Genomic DNA, 21,020 nt, shown 5'->3' on the forward strand with positions numbered 1-21,020 from the left:
TATAGAGCTGTGTAATTGTATTTGTTACTAGTAATTGTCGGATTAGAGAGCTGTCTATTGTAATTTATACTGGTAAGAATTGAATTATAGAGCTGTGTAATTGTATTTGTTACTAGTAATTTTCGGATTAGAGAGCTCTCTACTGTAATTGTTACTGGTAAGAATTGAATTATAGAGCTGTGTAATTGTATTTGTTACTAGTAATTGTCGGATTAGAGAGCTCTCTATTGTAATTGTTACTAGTAAGAATGGAATTATAAAGCTCTGTAATTATAACTAGTATTTTACTAGTAATAATGGAATAAGGGGCAATCGTGGCCTAATGGATAGAGAGTCAGACTTGTAACCCAAAAGGTCATGGGTTCGAGTCTCAGGTCCGGCAGGGATTGTTGGTGAGGGGAGTGAATTTCCAGCGCTCTCCCCACCTTCAATACCACGACTGAGGTGAGACCCTTGAGCAAGGCACCATACCCCCAACTGCTCCCCGGGCGCCGCAGCAATGGCTGCCCACTGCTCCGGGTGTGTGTTCGCGGTGTGAGTGTTCACTGCTGTGTGTGTGCACTTGGATGGGTTAAATGCAGAACACAAATTCAGAGTATGGGTCACCATACTTGGCCACATGTCACTTCACTTCACTTCACTTCACTTCATTATAGAGCTCTGTAATTGAATTCTTACTAGTAAAAATGCAATTACGACGAGTAACACTAGGAATAATTTAAGTTAAAACGGCTTGCCATATTCGCCCTCCCCTTGCACATGAAACAACCAAAGTGAGTTGATCCCGCCCTCAGAATCTTTCCTGTGCTAACCGGAATGTTGCTCCGCTTCAACACGCACTCAAATAGAGCACTTCATGTCAACAATCGTTCAGCTCTCGTCGTTCATTTTGACCTAAGTTTTGTCAAGGTATGAAGTATGTTTATTTGTTTGTCTTTTTATATTCATACATCGACCAACGGAGGAAGTCTTTCAGCACCATTATTGCCGTTGCTTGAAAATCCTCGCCTGGTTTTGCTTTCGCTCCTCTTCGCTGTTTTCTGGTAAATACACCGTCTGTCACGAGGCTTCCCTGAAGCAGCTTTAGGAAGAGAATTTCCAGAATATAGGCTACTGACGCAGCTCAAACTATTTACGGATGTTACACCATTTTATAAATCATTGTAAATATTTTGCCATTCTTTTAAAGATATTTTAAACATTCAGATAATGGTGACGGTCTAAGACTCCCTAGTATGAGATCATCTTACAGTGTTAAAGCATTAGGAGTTAATTTTCAGTTAAATTCATAATTTTTTTTTTTTTCTAAGTAAGTGGCGTGCAGTGGTGTTCTGAAATGAGGAGGCACATTTTTTATTTATTTACGAATCAATGTAAATTCATGCATTACTCTTAATGTTGACACGTTTCCCTTGTTAAATGAACATTACTTTACATTATATCAAAAAAGGAAAAAAAGAAACCAAATGCAATTATATTTTGTAATTTTACAGTATTGTAATAAATGTTTTATTTATCAAAACCAAGGCAATCTCATCAAGTTAGTGTTTTAAGCATTTCTATATTCATTCCAAAATAATATCTAAAGGCAATAACAATTTAAACAATATAATTTATTTGTGTATTGATGTTTTTCTTTTTAATAGTCAACTTAGGCTGTTTTGGATCATCAGTCATGCTTCGTAAACCGTCTGTCACAGTCACGAATATGTATTTTTAATTTCACCAAGCTGATTGCTCTAAAAAACCCCCGCGGTCATCATGCTTTCAGTCCATTTCAAGTTTGATTTTTACATTACATAAAGCAGTGATATCTAACTGGGTGATCTGTTTACTTACTTTTCAATTAGTCTTCCCACTGACGCCATCATTTTTTCAGTCGAACTGACGCGCATAACACGCATGTCAACAAGAGGCGGGATTTATCGTAGAGTGACTTGCGCTCTTTTTAATGTCATAATTTGTAATTTGTGTTTGTCTCGACACAAGTTTTGATGTTGATTGCTGTTCCTCCTCAGAGGAAACGCCCCTAATTATATATATATATATATATGATGCGCGGGTCAATGTATAAACAACCCGCACCCGACCGACGTTTTCAACTAACCCGCCCGCAACTCGGACCGTTTTGTTACCTGACAGGGGCGGAGCCAGACATTGTAAACATTCGGGGCTTAGCCCAAATCTATATTTGTCCAAAGACATTTCAATTTTCTATTAATAGCTTTACTGACATGAAAGGAGCTTTTGTTGTCGTATTCTTGTTCAGAAAATGTACATTATTTGACACTGTAATTTGTAAAACTTTGTTGGATGTACCTCCGCTAGGGGGGTCCGGGGGCATGCCCCCCCGGAAGAACATTTTGTACATTTTAAGGTTAAATGCATCAATCTGGTGCACTCTGGAAATTTAAAAATTAAGAGCTTCAACCCATGTACAGTGTTCAAATTGAACAAAGAAACAGCATTGACTTGTACCTGGACATTAAAAAGGGTTCAAACATATATATATTTGTTCTATCCCTTCACCATTACACTGACTCAGTTGATTAAGTAAACAATGTTTGATAGCAACTGCCTGAGTCATGCAATAAATCTGACATATGCAACCAGTTAACGGCACATTACGTACAGTAGGATTTGGATTAAAATATCAAAAAAACCACTAGAACAATGTTATATATTTTGTTGACTTGTGTATTTACATTATCCCAAATGTTTCCAAGAATGTTTAAATCCAGAGAAATAAGAAATTTTAACCAGGACAAAATTGATAGGTGACGCAATGTGCCTTTGCGTCGCCTTTCAATGACATATACCCGTGATACCCTCGAGTTCTGGTTTTATTTTGCAGAAACCATGGAAACACCAAAGACGCATTATATTCCTCATCTGTCTAATAAAACATATCATATGTTTTATTAGACAGATGAGGAACTGTTTGGATTCATTCATTGACAGAAAACTAATCATGTTATATAGCTTCTTGTTACAGCGAGTACCATGTTTTACCATGCCTAATATCGATCTAGCTTACTGCAGTGTGCAATAAGTGTCTCATAGCAGCTGCCAAGTGAACGCAGAATAGCATTATAACAACTTTCAACACTCAAATGTATCTAATATGATAAACAGCACTGCATTACCCCACATACACTAGACTGAAAAAAGCACAAGAGGCAACTGTGGCATAATAAAAGTTCCGCTGTGCTCAAAACATGTCGCGCTCGTCTCTCATTAGCAATCGCTCCATCGGTCTCGTTCAGCTCCAACATCACTCGGCCCTGCTCTGCTTCATACCACAGTAATGTTAATAATCTCATCCATGAACATGATTTCTGCCCGAGTCCCATCACGATTCTTTTCCACTGGCTGTAGACTTGAAGAAAACACATCCCATTTCTTGATTACACAAAATCAAGGATAAGCGACCTCTAGGGGCGAAAATGTACATATTGTGGCTTTAACAGATCAAATATTCACATATCCCTGTGATCTCCCAGATGGTTAGTTTTAAAGTAACCAACAGTTTAATGGTTAACAGTTTGTGAATGACTCATAGTTGTATCCTAGTTTAGTTCCCTGGTGTTTGGTAACGAAGGGCCTACTTTGCATCAGCAACACAGACTCATTCATAAGAAAAGAACTGTATTCATAGCAACTACTTTCTAACTAATTAATCAATTGATTGTTAATCATAAATATAGGGGGCTGCTGCTCGGTATAATAGATTTCAAGGGCATTTTGTAAATTGGTAAACTATTCCAAAACTTAACATCTGTTCTGAACTCAACAAGTCTGGGCAAACCACTGAGTAAGCACCAATCGGAGGCTGCATTTTTATGATGTCATCATGTAGACTTCTTACAAAGTATTTTACAGTATTGTAAAACTACAAAAATACAAAACACTAAGGTATTTTGATACAAAATACAACGCCATTTTCATCAACCCAATCAAATACAAATTACAAAATACTATTTTGTATTTGAAATACGTATTTGAAATACATGTATCATAAATACTGCCCATCCCGCCCTCAGAATCTTTCCTGTGCTAACCGGAATGTTGCTCCGCTTCAACACGCACTCAAATAGAGCACTTCATGTCAACAATCGTTCAGCTCTCGTCGTTCATTTTGACCTAAGTTTCCAGAATATACTGACGCAGCTCAAACTATTTACGGGTGTTATACCATTTTATAAATCATTGTAAATATTTTGCCATTCTTTTAAAGATATTTTAAACATTCAGATAATGGTGACGGTCTAAGACTCCCTAGTATGAGATCATCTTACAGTGTTAAAGCATTAGGAGTTAATTTTCAGTTAAATTCATAAATTGTTTTTTTTCTCTAAGTAGCCTATATCGGTGGCGTGCAGTGGTGTTCTGAAATGAGGAGGCACATTTTTTTATTTATTTACGAATCAATGTAAATTCATGCATTACTCTTAATGTTGACACATTTATCAAAACCAAGGCAATCTCATCAAGTTAGTGTTTTAAGCATTTCTATATTCATTCCAAAATAATATCTAAAGGCAATATATTTTATTTGTGTATTGATGTTTTTCTTTTTAATAGTCAACTTAGGCTGTTTTGGATCATCAGTCATGCTTCGTAAACCGTCTGTCACAGTCACGAATATGTATTTTTAATTTCACCAAGCTGATTGCTCTAAAAACCCCGCGCTCATCATGCTTTCAGTCCATTTCAAGTTTGATTTTTACATTACATAAAGCAGTGATATCTAACTGGGTGATCTGTGGCTAAAGCTAACGTTACACACTGTTGGAGAGATTTATAAAGAATGAAGTTGTGTTTATGAATTATACAGACTGCAAGTGATTAATAATGAAAATAACAACAGCTCTTGTCTCTGTGAATACAATAAGAAACGATGGTAACTTTAACCACATTTAACAGTACATTAGCAACATGCTAACGAAACATTTAAAAAAAAGACAATTTACAAACATCACTAAAAATATCATGATATCATGTCAGTTATTACTAGTAATTGTCGGATTAGAGAGCTGTCTATTGTAATTTATACTGGTAAGAATTGAATTATAGAGCTGTGTAATTGTATTTGTTACTAGTAATTGTCGGATTAGAGAGCTGTCTATTGTAATTTATACTGGTAAGAATTGAATTATAGAGCTGTGTAATTGTATTTGTTACTAGTAATTGTCGGATTAGAGAGCTGTCTATTGTAATTTATACTGGTAAGAATTGAATTATAGAGCTGTGTAATTGTATTTGTTACTAGTAATTTTCGGATTAGAAAGCTGTCTATTGTAATTTATACTGGTAAGAATTGAATTATAGAGCTGTGTAATTGTATTTGTTACTAGTAATTGTCGGATTAGAGAGCTGTCTATTGTAATTTATACTGGTAAGAATTGAATTATAGAGCTGTGTAATTGTATTTGTTACTAGTAATTGTCGGATTAGAGAGCTGTCTATTGTAATTTATACTGGTAAGAATTGAATTATAGAGCTGTGTAATTGTATTTGTTACTAGTAATTGTCGGATTAGAGAGCTGTCTATTGTAATTTATACTGGTAAGAATTGAATTATAGAGCTGTGTAATTGTATTTGTTACTAGTAATTGTCGGATTAGAGAGCTCTCTACTGTAATTGTTACTGGTAAGAATTGAATTATAGAGCTGTGTAATTGTATTTGTTACTAGTAATTGTCGGATTAGAGAGCTCTCTACTGTAATTGTTACTGGTAAGAATTGAATTATAGAGCTGTGTAATTGTATTTGTTACTAGTAATTGTCGGATTAGAGAGCTGTCTATTGTAATTTATACTGGTAAGAATTGAATTATAGAGCTGTGTAATTGTATTTGTTACTAGTAATTGTCGGATTAGAGAGCTGTCTATTGTAATTTATACTGGTAAGAATTGAATTATAGAGCTGTGTAATTGTATTTGTTACTAGTAATTTTCGGATTAGAGAGCTCTCTACTGTAATTGTTACTGGTAAGAATTGAATTATAGAGCTGTGTAATTGTATTTGTTACTAGTAATTGTCGGATTAGAGAGCTCTCTATTGTAATTGTTACTAGTAAGAATGGAATTATAAAGCTCTGTAATTATAACTAGTATTTTACTAGTAATAATGGAATAAGGGGCAATCGTGGCCTAATGGATAGAGAGTCAGACTTGTAACCCAAAAGGTCATGGGTTCGAGTCTCAGGTCCGGCAGGGATTGTTGGTGAGGGGAGTGAATTTCCAGCGCTCTCCCCACCTTCAATACCACGACTGAGGTGAGACCCTTGAGCAAGGCACCATACCCCCAACTGCTCCCCGGGCGCCGCAGCAATGGCTGCCCACTGCTCCGGGTGTGTGTTCGCGGTGTGAGTGTTCACTGCTGTGTGTGTGCACTTGGATGGGTTAAATGCAGAACACAAATTCAGAGTATGGGTCACCATACTTGGCCACATGTCACTTCACTTCACTTCACTTCACTTCATTATAGAGCTCTGTAATTGAATTCTTACTAGTAAAAATGCAATTACGACGAGTAACACTAGGAATAATTTAAGTTAAAACGGCTTGCCATATTCGCCCTCCCCTTGCACATGAAACAACCAAAGTGAGTTGATCCCGCCCTCAGAATCTTTCCTGTGCTAACCGGAATGTTGCTCCGCTTCAACACGCACTCAAATAGAGCACTTCATGTCAACAATCGTTCAGCTCTCGTCGTTCATTTTGACCTAAGTTTTGTCAAGGTATGAAGTATGTTTATTTGTTTGTCTTTTTATATTCATACATCGACCAACGGAGGAAGTCTTTCAGCACCATTATTGCCGTTGCTTGAAAATCCTCGCCTGGTTTTGCTTTCGCTCCTCTTCGCTGTTTTCTGGTAAATACACCGTCTGTCACGAGGCTTCCCTGAAGCAGCTTTAGGAAGAGAATTTCCAGAATATAGGCTACTGACGCAGCTCAAACTATTTACGGATGTTACACCATTTTATAAATCATTGTAAATATTTTGCCATTCTTTTAAAGATATTTTAAACATTCAGATAATGGTGACGGTCTAAGACTCCCTAGTATGAGATCATCTTACAGTGTTAAAGCATTAGGAGTTAATTTTCAGTTAAATTCATAATTTTTTTTTTTTTTCTAAGTAAGTGGCGTGCAGTGGTGTTCTGAAATGAGGAGGCACATTTTTTATTTATTTACGAATCAATGTAAATTCATGCATTACTCTTAATGTTGACACGTTTCCCTTGTTAAATGAACATTACTTTACATTATATCAAAAAAGGAAAAAAAGAAACCAAATGCAATTATATTTTGTAATTTTACAGTATTGTAATAAATGTTTTATTTATCAAAACCAAGGCAATCTCATCAAGTTAGTGTTTTAAGCATTTCTATATTCATTCCAAAATAATATCTAAAGGCAATAACAATTTAAACAATATAATTTATTTGTGTATTGATGTTTTTCTTTTTAATAGTCAACTTAGGCTGTTTTGGATCATCAGTCATGCTTCGTAAACCGTCTGTCACAGTCACGAATATGTATTTTTAATTTCACCAAGCTGATTGCTCTAAAAAACCCCCGCGGTCATCATGCTTTCAGTCCATTTCAAGTTTGATTTTTACATTACATAAAGCAGTGATATCTAACTGGGTGATCTGTTTACTTACTTTTCAATTAGTCTTCCCACTGACGCCATCATTTTTTCAGTCGAACTGACGCGCATAACACGCATGTCAACAAGAGGCGGGATTTATCGTAGAGTGACTTGCGCTCTTTTTAATGTCATAATTTGTAATTTGTGTTTGTCTCGACACAAGTTTTGATGTTGATTGCTGTTCCTCCTCAGAGGAAACGCCCCTAATTATATATATATATATATATGATGCGCGGGTCAATGTATAAACAACCCGCACCCGACCGACGTTTTCAACTAACCCGCCCGCAACTCGGACCGTTTTGTTACCTGACAGGGGCGGAGCCAGACATTGTAAACATTCGGGGCTTAGCCCAAATCTATATTTGTCCAAAGACATTTCAATTTTCTATTAATAGCTTTACTGACATGAAAGGAGCTTTTGTTGTCGTATTCTTGTTCAGAAAATGTACATTATTTGACACTGTAATTTGTAAAACTTTGTTGGATGTACCTCCGCTAGGGGGTCCGGGGCATGCCCCCCCGGAAGAACATTTTGTACATTTTAAGGTTAAATGCATCAATCTGGTGCACTCTGGAAATTTAAAAATTAAGAGCTTCAACCCATGTACAGTGTTCAAATTGAACAAAGAAACAGCATTGACTTGTACCTGGACATTAAAAAGGGTTCAAACATATATATATTTGTTCTATCCCTTCACCATTACACTGACTCAGTTGATTAAGTAAACAATGTTTGATAGCAACTGCCTGAGTCATGCAATAAATCTGACATATGCAACCAGTTAACGGCACATTACGTACAGTAGGATTTGGATTAAAATATCAAAAAAACCACTAGAACAATGTTATATATTTTGTTGACTTGTGTATTTACATTATCCCAAATGTTTCCAAGAATGTTTAAATCCAGAGAAATAAGAAATTTTAACCAGGACAAAATTGATAGGTGACGCAATGTGCCTTTGCGTCGCCTTTCAATGACATATACCCGTGATACCCTCGAGTTCTGGTTTTATTTTGCAGAAACCATGGAAACACCAAAGACGCATTATATTCCTCATCTGTCTAATAAAACATATCATATGTTTTATTAGACAGATGAGGAACTGTTTGGATTCATTCATTGACAGAAAACTAATCATGTTATATAGCTTCTTGTTACAGCGAGTACCATGTTTTACCATGCCTAATATCGATCTAGCTTACTGCAGTGTGCAATAAGTGTCTCATAGCAGCTGCCAAGTGAACGCAGAATAGCATTATAACAACTTTCAACACTCAAATGTATCTAATATGATAAACAGCACTGCATTACCCCACATACACTAGACTGAAAAAAGCACAAGAGGCAACTGTGGCATAATAAAAGTTCCGCTGTGCTCAAAACATGTCGCGCTCGTCTCTCATTAGCAATCGCTCCATCGGTCTCGTTCAGCTCCAACATCACTCGGCCCTGCTCTGCTTCATACCACAGTAATGTTAATAATCTCATCCATGAACATGATTTCTGCCCGAGTCCCATCACGATTCTTTTCCACTGGCTGTAGACTTGAAGAAAACACATCCCATTTCTTGATTACACAAAATCAAGGATAAGCGACCTCTAGGGGCGAAAATGTACATATTGTGGCTTTAACAGATCAAATATTCACATATCCCTGTGATCTCCCAGATGGTTAGTTTTAAAGTAACCAACAGTTTAATGGTTAACAGTTTGTGAATGACTCATAGTTGTATCCTAGTTTAGTTCCCTGGTGTTTGGTAACGAAGGGCCTACTTTGCATCAGCAACACAGACTCATTCATAAGAAAAGAACTGTATTCATAGCAACTACTTTCTAACTAATTAATCAATTGATTGTTAATCATAAATATAGGGGGCTGCTGCTCGGTATAATAGATTTCAAGGGCATTTTGTAAATTGGTAAACTATTCCAAAACTTAACATCTGTTCTGAACTCAACAAGTCTGGGCAAACCACTGAGTAAGCACCAATCGGAGGCTGCATTTTTATGATGTCATCATGTAGACTTCTTACAAAGTATTTTACAGTATTGTAAAACTACAAAAATACAAAACACTAAGGTATTTTGATACAAAATACAACGCCATTTTCATCAACCCAATCAAATACAAATTACAAAATACTATTTTGTATTTGAAATACGTATTTGAAATACATGTATCATAAATACTGCCCATCCCGCCCTCAGAATCTTTCCTGTGCTAACCGGAATGTTGCTCCGCTTCAACACGCACTCAAATAGAGCACTTCATGTCAACAATCGTTCAGCTCTCGTCGTTCATTTTGACCTAAGTTTCCAGAATATACTGACGCAGCTCAAACTATTTACGGGTGTTATACCATTTTATAAATCATTGTAAATATTTTGCCATTCTTTTAAAGATATTTTAAACATTCAGATAATGGTGACGGTCTAAGACTCCCTAGTATGAGATCATCTTACAGTGTTAAAGCATTAGGAGTTAATTTTCAGTTAAATTCATAAATTGTTTTTTTTCTCTAAGTAGCCTATATCGGTGGCGTGCAGTGGTGTTCTGAAATGAGGAGGCACATTTTTTTATTTATTTACGAATCAATGTAAATTCATGCATTACTCTTAATGTTGACACATTTATCAAAACCAAGGCAATCTCATCAAGTTAGTGTTTTAAGCATTTCTATATTCATTCCAAAATAATATCTAAAGGCAATATATTTTATTTGTGTATTGATGTTTTTCTTTTTAATAGTCAACTTAGGCTGTTTTGGATCATCAGTCATGCTTCGTAAACCGTCTGTCACAGTCACGAATATGTATTTTTAATTTCACCAAGCTGATTGCTCTAAAAACCCCCGCGCTCATCATGCTTTCAGTCCATTTCAAGTTTGATTTTTACATTACATAAAGCAGTGATATCTAACTGGGTGATCTGTGGCTAAAGCTAACGTTACACACTGTTGGAGAGATTTATAAAGAATGAAGTTGTGTTTATGAATTATACAGACTGCAAGTGATTAATAATGAAAATAACAACAGCTCTTGTCTCTGTGAATACAATAAGAAACGATGGTAACTTTAACCACATTTAACAGTACATTAGCAACATGCTAACGAAACATTTAAAAAAAAGACAATTTACAAACATCACTAAAAATATCATGATATCATGTCAGTTATTACTAGTAATTGTCGGATTAGAGAGCTGTCTATTGTAATTTATACTGGTAAGAATTGAATTATAGAGCTGTGTAATTGTATTTGTTACTAGTAATTGTCGGATTAGAGAGCTGTCTATTGTAATTTATACTGGTAAGAATTGAATTATAGAGCTGTGTAATTGTATTTGTTACTAGTAATTGTCGGATTAGAGAGCTGTCTATTGTAATTTATACTGGTAAGAATTGAATTATAGAGCTGTGTAATTGTATTTGTTACTAGTAATTTTCGGATTAGAAAGCTGTCTATTGTAATTTATACTGGTAAGAATTGAATTATAGAGCTGTGTAATTGTATTTGTTACTAGTAATTGTCGGATTAGAGAGCTGTCTATTGTAATTTATACTGGTAAGAATTGAATTATAGAGCTGTGTAATTGTATTTGTTACTAGTAATTGTCGGATTAGAGAGCTGTCTATTGTAATTTATACTGGTAAGAATTGAATTATAGAGCTGTGTAATTGTATTTGTTACTAGTAATTGTCGGATTAGAGAGCTGTCTATTGTAATTTATACTGGTAAGAATTGAATTATAGAGCTGTGTAATTGTATTTGTTACTAGTAATTGTCGGATTAGAGAGCTCTCTACTGTAATTGTTACTGGTAAGAATTGAATTATAGAGCTGTGTAATTGTATTTGTTACTAGTAATTGTCGGATTAGAGAGCTCTCTACTGTAATTGTTACTGGTAAGAATTGAATTATAGAGCTGTGTAATTGTATTTGTTACTAGTAATTGTCGGATTAGAGAGCTGTCTATTGTAATTTATACTGGTAAGAATTGAATTATAGAGCTGTGTAATTGTATTTGTTACTAGTAATTGTCGGATTAGAGAGCTGTCTATTGTAATTTATACTGGTAAGAATTGAATTATAGAGCTGTGTAATTGTATTTGTTACTAGTAATTTTCGGATTAGAGAGCTCTCTACTGTAATTGTTACTGGTAAGAATTGAATTATAGAGCTGTGTAATTGTATTTGTTACTAGTAATTGTCGGATTAGAGAGCTCTCTATTGTAATTGTTACTAGTAAGAATGGAATTATAAAGCTCTGTAATTATAACTAGTATTTTACTAGTAATAATGGAATAAGGGGCAATCGTGGCCTAATGGATAGAGAGTCAGACTTGTAACCCAAAAGGTCATGGGTTCGAGTCTCAGGTCCGGCAGGGATTGTTGGTGAGGGGAGTGAATTTCCAGCGCTCTCCCCACCTTCAATACCACGACTGAGGTGAGACCCTTGAGCAAGGCACCATACCCCCAACTGCTCCCCGGGCGCCGCAGCAATGGCTGCCCACTGCTCCGGGTGTGTGTTCGCGGTGTGAGTGTTCACTGCTGTGTGTGTGCACTTGGATGGGTTAAATGCAGAACACAAATTCAGAGTATGGGTCACCATACTTGGCCACATGTCACTTCACTTCACTTCACTTCACTTCATTATAGAGCTCTGTAATTGAATTCTTACTAGTAAAAATGCAATTACGACGAGTAACACTAGGAATAATTTAAGTTAAAACGGCTTGCCATATTCGCCCTCCCCTTGCACATGAAACAACCAAAGTGAGTTGATCCCGCCCTCAGAATCTTTCCTGTGCTAACCGGAATGTTGCTCCGCTTCAACACGCACTCAAATAGAGCACTTCATGTCAACAATCGTTCAGCTCTCGTCGTTCATTTTGACCTAAGTTTTGTCAAGGTATGAAGTATGTTTATTTGTTTGTCTTTTTATATTCATACATCGACCAACGGAGGAAGTCTTTCAGCACCATTATTGCCGTTGCTTGAAAATCCTCGCCTGGTTTTGCTTTCGCTCCTCTTCGCTGTTTTCTGGTAAATACACCGTCTGTCACGAGGCTTCCCTGAAGCAGCTTTAGGAAGAGAATTTCCAGAATATAGGCTACTGACGCAGCTCAAACTATTTACGGATGTTACACCATTTTATAAATCATTGTAAATATTTTGCCATTCTTTTAAAGATATTTTAAACATTCAGATAATGGTGACGGTCTAAGACTCCCTAGTATGAGATCATCTTACAGTGTTAAAGCATTAGGAGTTAATTTTCAGTTAAATTCATAAATTTTTTATTTTTTTTTTTTTTTTTTTCTAAGTAAGTGGCGTGCAGTGGTGTTCTGAAATGAGGAGGCACATTTTTTATTTATTTACGAATCAATGTAAATTCATGCATTACTCTTAATGTTGACACGTTTCCCTTGTTAAATGAACATTACTTTACATTATATCAAAAAAGGAAAAAAGAAACCAAATGCAATTATATTTTGTAATTTTACAGTATTGTAATAAATGTTTTATTTATCAAAACCAAGGCAATCTCATCAAGTTAGTGTTTTAAGCATTTCTATATTCATTCCAAAATAATATCTAAAGGCAATAACAATTTAAACAATATAATTTATTTGTGTATTGATGTTTTTCTTTTTAATAGTCAACTTAGGCTGTTTTGGATCATCAGTCATGCTTCGTAAACCGTCTGTCACAGTCACGAATATGTATTTTTAATTTCACCAAGCTGATTGCTCTAAAAAACCCCCGCGGTCATCATGCTTTCAGTCCATTTCAAGTTTGATTTTTACATTACATAAAGCAGTGATATCTAACTGGGTGATCTGTTTACTTACTTTTCAATTAGTCTTCCCACTGACGCCATCATTTTTTCAGTCGAACTGACGCGCATAACACGCATGTCAACAAGAGGCGGGATTTATCGTAGAGTGACTTGCGCTCTTTTTAATGTCATAATTTGTAATTTGTGTTTGTCTCGACACAAGTTTTGATGTTGATTGCTGTTCCTCCTCAGAGGAAACGCCCCTAATTATATATATATATATATGATGCGCGGGTCAATGTATAAACAACCCGCACCCGACCGACGTTTTCAACTAACCCGCCCGCAACTCGGACCGTTTTGTTACCTGACAGGGGCGGAGCCAGACATTGTAAACATTCGGGGCTTAGCCCAAATCTATATTTGTCCAAAGACATTTCAATTTTCTATTAATAGCTTTACTGACATGAAAGGAGCTTTTGTTGTCGTATTCTTGTTCAGAAAATGTACATTATTTGACACTGTAATTTGTAAAACTTTGTTGGATGTACCTCCGCTAGGGGGTCCGGGGCATGCCCCCCGGAAGAACATTTTGTACATTTTAAGGTTAAATGCATCAATCTGGTGCACTCTGGAAATTTAAAAATTAAGAGCTTCAACTCCATGTACAGTGTTCAAATTGAACAAAGAAACAGCATTGACTTGTACCTGGACATTAAAAAGGGTTCAAACATATATATTTTTTTTTCAAATAATTTTGTACTCATTTATTTTTAAAAGAAATTTCATTGAGGTTTTTTTTTGATCACCAGATCACCAGTTGATCGCGTGCGCAAATGCGCTAACTTCTCTTTAAAACACGCAGCACAGACAGACTGTATACTTAATTTGCTGTCTTTTGCTGTTTTATATAGGCACAAAGCCATATCACTTATGAAACGGTGGCGGCAGCAGAGGGTCATTAATGGAAAACACTGAATGAATGTATAGCTGATAAATGTGCTAAAGTTGTCATATCGGTTGTTATATAACAAAACGTATAACGTACTCGGTTAAGCCGAGTTCAGACTGCACGATTTTAGCCCTGATTTTGGCTCGCCGACAGGTTTTGAGAAATCGCCGACAAATGCCCGAAATCACAGGCAAATCGGTGCTCGTTCACGCGAGTGTGAATGAGCAAAGACGCGATCTGAGAGAATCGCCGACGAGTCGCCGACACCCGTGAGATATTTGGCATGCTAAATATCTGGACCTGTCGGCGATTCAAAATCCTGCTGTGTGAAAAGTGTTCTGACTGAAAACTACATTGGCGATGACCGACAGCCAATGAGAGAGCAAGATACAGAGCAGCGGGGAGTTCGGGGAGGAGTTATAGACCACAATATCAGCAAGCATGGCTTCATTCACATAAACATTACAATTATATCAAACAGAAACAAAGCACAAACATTTGCTTGATCATCCGCAACAGCAGCACATTGAAAAGTTATTTATTTACCTCCAACTCTCGTTGCAGAACACACAATCCAGTCTCCCCAACCATTTCCTCCTCCATATTCTTCTTTTCTTTTTCTTGTTTTCGCTGCAAATCAGCGCACAGGCAATTCGTATTGCAAGCTTCTTGCGGGCTACTGTTTTTAATAATAATAATAATAATAATAACGCTGGTCCTGCACGCGTGATATCGCGTTGTTTCCTTGTCACATCTCGCGTGTGTTTGGTTGTGAAACGTAGTTTGCGTGCCAGACAGAGTTGTCGGCGATTCTTCCTATTGTAAAGTCATGCAGTGTGAAACCTTCTATCGCCGACCCATCGTGCAGTTTGAACACAGCAGCGACTGAATGCTGGCCAAGATAGTCATGCAGTGTGAAAAGAACAGTGACCCGACTACTTTGAAAATCATGCAGTCTGAACTCGGCTTTACTTACGTAACCTCGGTTCCCTGAGAGATAAGGGAAGGAGTATTGCGTTGCAAACGCTATGAGAAAACTCCTTTTCTCGAGAAAATAACGGCCATGGTGTGTAAAGCAGAAGCAGTCTGGCCAGCGGCGGAGTGTGCACGATCCGGGAGTGCTAAAGACGTTCTGCGCGGCTTTGATGGGTGCGCGGCCACAAATGGGCGGCGACCGCTTCTTCCAGTGGCAGGAGCTTCACATATCCTTTTTCCTCAGCGCCCTCAACAAATAGAGCGTTAACTGTACGTACACACCGCCGCCGACTCTGAGCTGCAAAGAAGCTCTGGCCGCCCTGTCAAAGACGCTTGTCAAAAAGTACGGGAATCTTGACGCTTTGGCCGCTCTGTATATTGAGTGCGCGCGCGCGGCCGGAGCTCTCTCTCTCTCTCTCTCTCTCTCTCTCTCTCTCTCTGCTCGTGCGCGCTGAAAATTTCATATTTTGGTATGAACATTAACCCGCCAGTGTGGCGGATAGCCTTTTGAGATTTGCTCGCCAAACGGAAAATCTACCCGCATTTGGCGCTTGGCGGGTGTTAATTTCGGACCCTACATGAGACTATTTTTATTGAGCAGTTTAGCTAGCCCACATCATAACGCACGTCAGACAACATTTGCAACTAGGTATAGTTGAAGTCTGTAACTTAGTCTCGGCACACAGACTGATTAGGCAAAGCTACGTCTGTAGTGACAAGGCTCACCATTTTATTATTTGCTTACCTTGATTGTCTTCCAAACTTTCACACGTGCCGACTCCGACTCCGAACTCTCTCTGAATTTCTCACACGCAACTGACGTATCAGGTGCAAGGTTTTCAGCCAATCAACGATCAGAGAATACTGCAGTGAGAACGTTGTAGGGAGATGTAACAGCTGTGGGCCTTAAACTCCTCTCCTGTCATTAATACGCTGTGGTCTAGTCATCAACAGAAAATTAACGGATTGAGAGGGGAGAAAAATGGATTTTGGCGTGACATTTCTTGCGTGTGCGTGAGAGCGTGAGATTGATGCTAAAAGCGTGAGTGTCACGCCAGATGGGTGAGAGTTGGCAACCCTGGACTCATTGTAGCGTCATTGGGCCATAGACTTAAGAACTAGGGTGCGGCCGCCCCCTCCCATACGCCCCATCAGCCTCCCTGGCCAATAATAGGCTATCCATTAATCCAGCCTGTGGAGGAGAGAAATGTTTCAGGATCTGACGTGGTGCGCTCAGAGGTGCAGCGGCGAGAGCAGGCAGTTCTTGAGGCGGCCCATCATTTTCCATTTCAGCTGTCTAGATGCATATTATTGATGAATGCGATGTTTATGTTTCGACCCTGCTTGAAGAATTAATCAGCAGGTCAACTGAGAGAAGGCCCACTTTTGGAAAAGTGTGAAAGCCCTTAGGAGCGCAAACTGTTCTTTTTTCTGAATGTTGTATGATATAGTGTTATAATAAAGGCTTGATTTATTCATTTATTTCGTTTCGTTTTCTTAACAATTAAGATGCTGCATGTGTTTATCCAGTCTAATCGAAGTGTGCGTCTCTCCCCGACTTTCCCAACAAAAATCCCGCCCTCTCAGAAAATACATAAAACTGACATTAATGAGCTATATGCGTTTAAAAGTAGCCTAGCCTATTAAAATGGTACAATGGCATTGCTCAGTTCAACGTGTTGGGAAATCGGGCATTTTGTCCCACGTCAGGATTTATTCAAAAGTTAATAGCGCTCAACATTCAAAAGGGAAATAAGGATTTCCCACTTGTATTAGTAGGCTTAGGCTATTTCGCCACGTGAATGCCCAATTGAAGCTCTCACAAGCACAAAATGCAGAGATAGAATATGTTAATAAAGTATTTATTAACGCATTTTAGACAAACAAAAACAGGTAGGCTAAGCCAAAGACTGAGGCTACAATATCCATAAATAAATGTTCACAAATACCCATGAAAGTAAAATTGAAACCTTTAGTAAGTAAAACTGAAAATTACAAAGGTTTAAGTGGCATCTTTATTTCAAACGACCCGACCGACCGCGACCCGAATATCATTAAAAATATTTTTGGATGACTCGTAACCGCGGGTGACCGCAGGCACCCGCTCATTTTGGATCAACCCGCGCATCACTGTTGGGAACCCCTTGCAGAATCTGTGAAAATGTGAATAATTTTAATAAAATAAGAGAGATCATACTAAATGCATGTTACTTTTTATTTAGTACTGTCCTGAGTAAGATATTTTACATAAAATATGTTTACATATAATCCACAAGACAAAAAAGTAGCTGAATTTATTAATTAAATAAATGCTATATTAAATAAATAAATTCTAACTATTAATGAATTTATTCATAGTAGAATTTATTTATATTTATAGTTATATGAGATGAATCTCAAAATCATACAGTCACTGCTGGAAAGGGTTCAAACATACAAAAGATGGTGGAAAACTGAAGAATCTGCAGGAGCTGGAGGATTTAACTGCTCAGAACAAACAAGAGACGTTCATATATAGACGTTTCATATATATATATATATATATATATATATATATGAAAGAAATGTTGAATACACAGTCTTGATCCTCAGACTCAACTTTACACTAAGCAAAAAAAATAAAATGTAATTTGGATATTTTCCATATTTTCTGTCTCTTTCAGAGATGTTAACTAGTCCAGATGATCCAGTGATCCGGATTCTTCTGATGGGCAGGAAGGGTTCAGGGAAAAGCTCATCTGGAAACACGATACTGGGAGAAAGAATGTTTAAAGTCCAAAAACGTAAGAAGAAACATGAGTCTGAAGTTTGTGAGGAAGTAACACAGATCGGAGAGAAACGGGTTCATGTGATTGACTGTCCAGATCTACTGGATCCAGATCTGTCTGAAGAGAAGCTGGAGATGATGAAAGACCAGCTGGTCTCTGGATGTTCAGCAGGTCTCAGTTCAGTTCTGCTCACCGTTCCTCTAGAGAAACCTGTGGAAAATGAGGAAGAGTTCCTGGATTTCATTAAGTGTTTATTAGGTCCTGAAGTTCAGAAGTACATCATGATTCTGTTCACACATGGAGATGAGCTGGAAGAAGAGGATGAGACTATTGATGAACATCTACAACACAAAGATCATGAGGATTTACAGAGACTGGTGACTGAATGTGGAGGAAAGTTTCACTGTTTCAATAACAAGATAAAATCAGATGATCAGAAACAAGGACTACTGCAGAAGATTGAAGGAATGATGGAGGAGAACAGAGGAAAATTTACCATGAAACAGATGAAGAGGAGTGAAAGCAAAGACTTTCCTCGTGTCTTTTGTAATTATATATATATTTTTTTACCCTTTTATAGTTGACGTGAATCATAGAAACATATGGCGGTTTACATCACTAATGTCAGACTGACCTTAAAGCGATACTTCACCCCAAAATGAAAATTCTGTCATCATTTATTCATTTACCCTAAAGTTCTTCCAAACTTGTATGAGTGTCTTTGTTCTGTTGAAGAAAAAACAAAATACTCAACTGTCTGGTTACCAACATTCTTCAAAATATCTTCTTTTTGTGTTCAACAAAAGAAAGATACTCATACGGGTTTGGAACAACATGAGGCCGAGTAAATGATGACAGAATTTTCATTTTGGGGTGAACTGTCCATTTAAGAGTCCATAGAGTCAGTTCTATCATTGATTTGATCTTTCTGTTGTAGTTTCAGGAGAATCTCCAGCTGAAGATCCAGATGAGACTGATGAGCTTATAGAAAGGAAAGACCAGATCAGGCTGGTTCTGCTGGGAAAACTGGAGTTGGAAAAAGTGCCACTGGAAACACCATCATCGGCAGAAACCTCTTTCAATCTTCAAAACAGTGTCAGTCAGAATCTACAGTGAGGATGGGTAAAGAAATCTCAGTGATCAACACGCCTGGACTTTATGATACTGAACTCAATAATGAAGAGATTATTTCTGAAATAGTGCGTTGCATAAGATATGAGATGCATCCTGGACCACACACTTTTCTCATTGTGATTAAACTGGGTGGATTCACTGAAGAGGAGAAAAACACAATAAAGTATCTCAAAGAAGTGTTTGGAGAACAGATACTAAAATACACCATGATCATCTTCACTCACAAAGATCAGTTAGATAAAAAGAATAAAACCATTGAGGAGTTTCTACAGAATGGTGATCCAGCTCTTCAAAACCTTGTAAGCAGCTGTGGGAACCGGTTCTTCTGTCTGGACAACAACTCGGCCAGTTTCCCTCAGTTCAAAGGTCTGCTCAGTAAAATAGAGACGTTGGTGGCAGAAAATAGAGGAAACCACTTCACCAATTACCTTTTTGATGAAACAGAAAACCACATTCAGGAGAGTCACAATTGGGTCTTTCAATCAGAAGGTCAGAATTGTGCTGGTTTGTCTCGACACAAAGTTTTGATGTTGATTGCTGCTCCTATATGCGTATTTGCTTTAGCAGGTATTCTGTTACCAAGAAACAAGCTTGTGCAGGCTGTAAAATCTGTTATTCCCAAGGGGAATCTAAAACAGAAGTGTGTAATTCAGTGAGACAAACCATTAATGATGCTACAGAAGCTCCAGCAACCTGATGTACCTTTTTTCAAAATTTCAGCTTGTAAACAATGTAAACCTAACCATTGAAATTACATTATATTATATTGTATTCTTTTAGGAAAGCTAATGGGTTTTATATGCTCCATGTACTCTTTTGTTATAATCAAATTTATTTTGACTGAACAATTTATATTGTTCGCTCAAAAATGAAAATGTACTCTCCTTCATGTTGTTTAATAAGTGAATCCCTATCAAAGCACTGCAATATACTGTACCACTCTATATTTTCCAGAGGAGCAGTTTAGTTTTTGGACTATATAATGAATGCGACAAACTCAAAATTTGTGCAAGAGAAAGACATAAGGAGAAATGGTTTATTATTTACTGGTGTTGCTGTCAATCACTGATTGATTTCTGATTAATTAAGGTTATTAAGATTGTATTTTGAAATATTTCTTGTGATTATTATAAAAACAAAACAAAAATAACAACTTTATTCAACACAATTGTCTCTTCTGTGTCATTCTCATATGCTGTTCACGTCCAGCCCTTCCAGGTTCTACATCAGAATGCAGACTCAACGCTGTTCACGCGAGCAGCACAATGCATGCGAGCTCTCAGTTTCCATCAAAAATATCTTAATTTGTGTTCCAAAAATGAACAAAGGTCTTACGGGTTTGGGAAGACATGGGGATGAGTGATTGATGGCAGCATTTTTGGGTGAACTAACCCTTTAATGAATATTTGAATAAATCGTTCATGACAACAGGTTTTTATTACAGCCGCCATTTAAATATTTATATTTGAACAAGGAATTGCAGTAGATAAATATATATCATTAGAAGACTGCATTAAAAACTGCCCTTAATGTGCAATGAGAGTGAGTAAATGATTTTAGGCTGGCTCATTTTATTTTCCTCTGACTAATTCTTTGGATTGGAGTTCTTCAAATTATTCAAAGTTCTTCAAACCCGTGTGTTAAATGAATACATTGTTTAAAATATACCTGCAAGCAATTACAGGGCCAAGCACAAAAGAGGCACAACAAGTCATGCTAACATGGCTGTGAGCATCAGAC

The 21,020-nt window shown here is 37.2% G+C and overlaps 1 pseudogene; it reads left to right on the forward strand.

Moving 5' to 3' along the window:
• Positions 1-12,423: 12,423 nt before the first annotated feature.
• LOC137014937 (GTPase IMAP family member 8-like) lies at positions 12,424-20,642 on the forward strand (annotated as a pseudogene).
• Positions 20,643-21,020: the final 378 nt, after the last annotated feature.

The sequence above is a fragment of the Chanodichthys erythropterus genome, chromosome 3 (assembly GCF_024489055.1).
Source record: "Chanodichthys erythropterus isolate Z2021 chromosome 3, ASM2448905v1, whole genome shotgun sequence".
NCBI lineage: Eukaryota > Metazoa > Chordata > Actinopteri > Cypriniformes > Xenocyprididae > Chanodichthys > Chanodichthys erythropterus.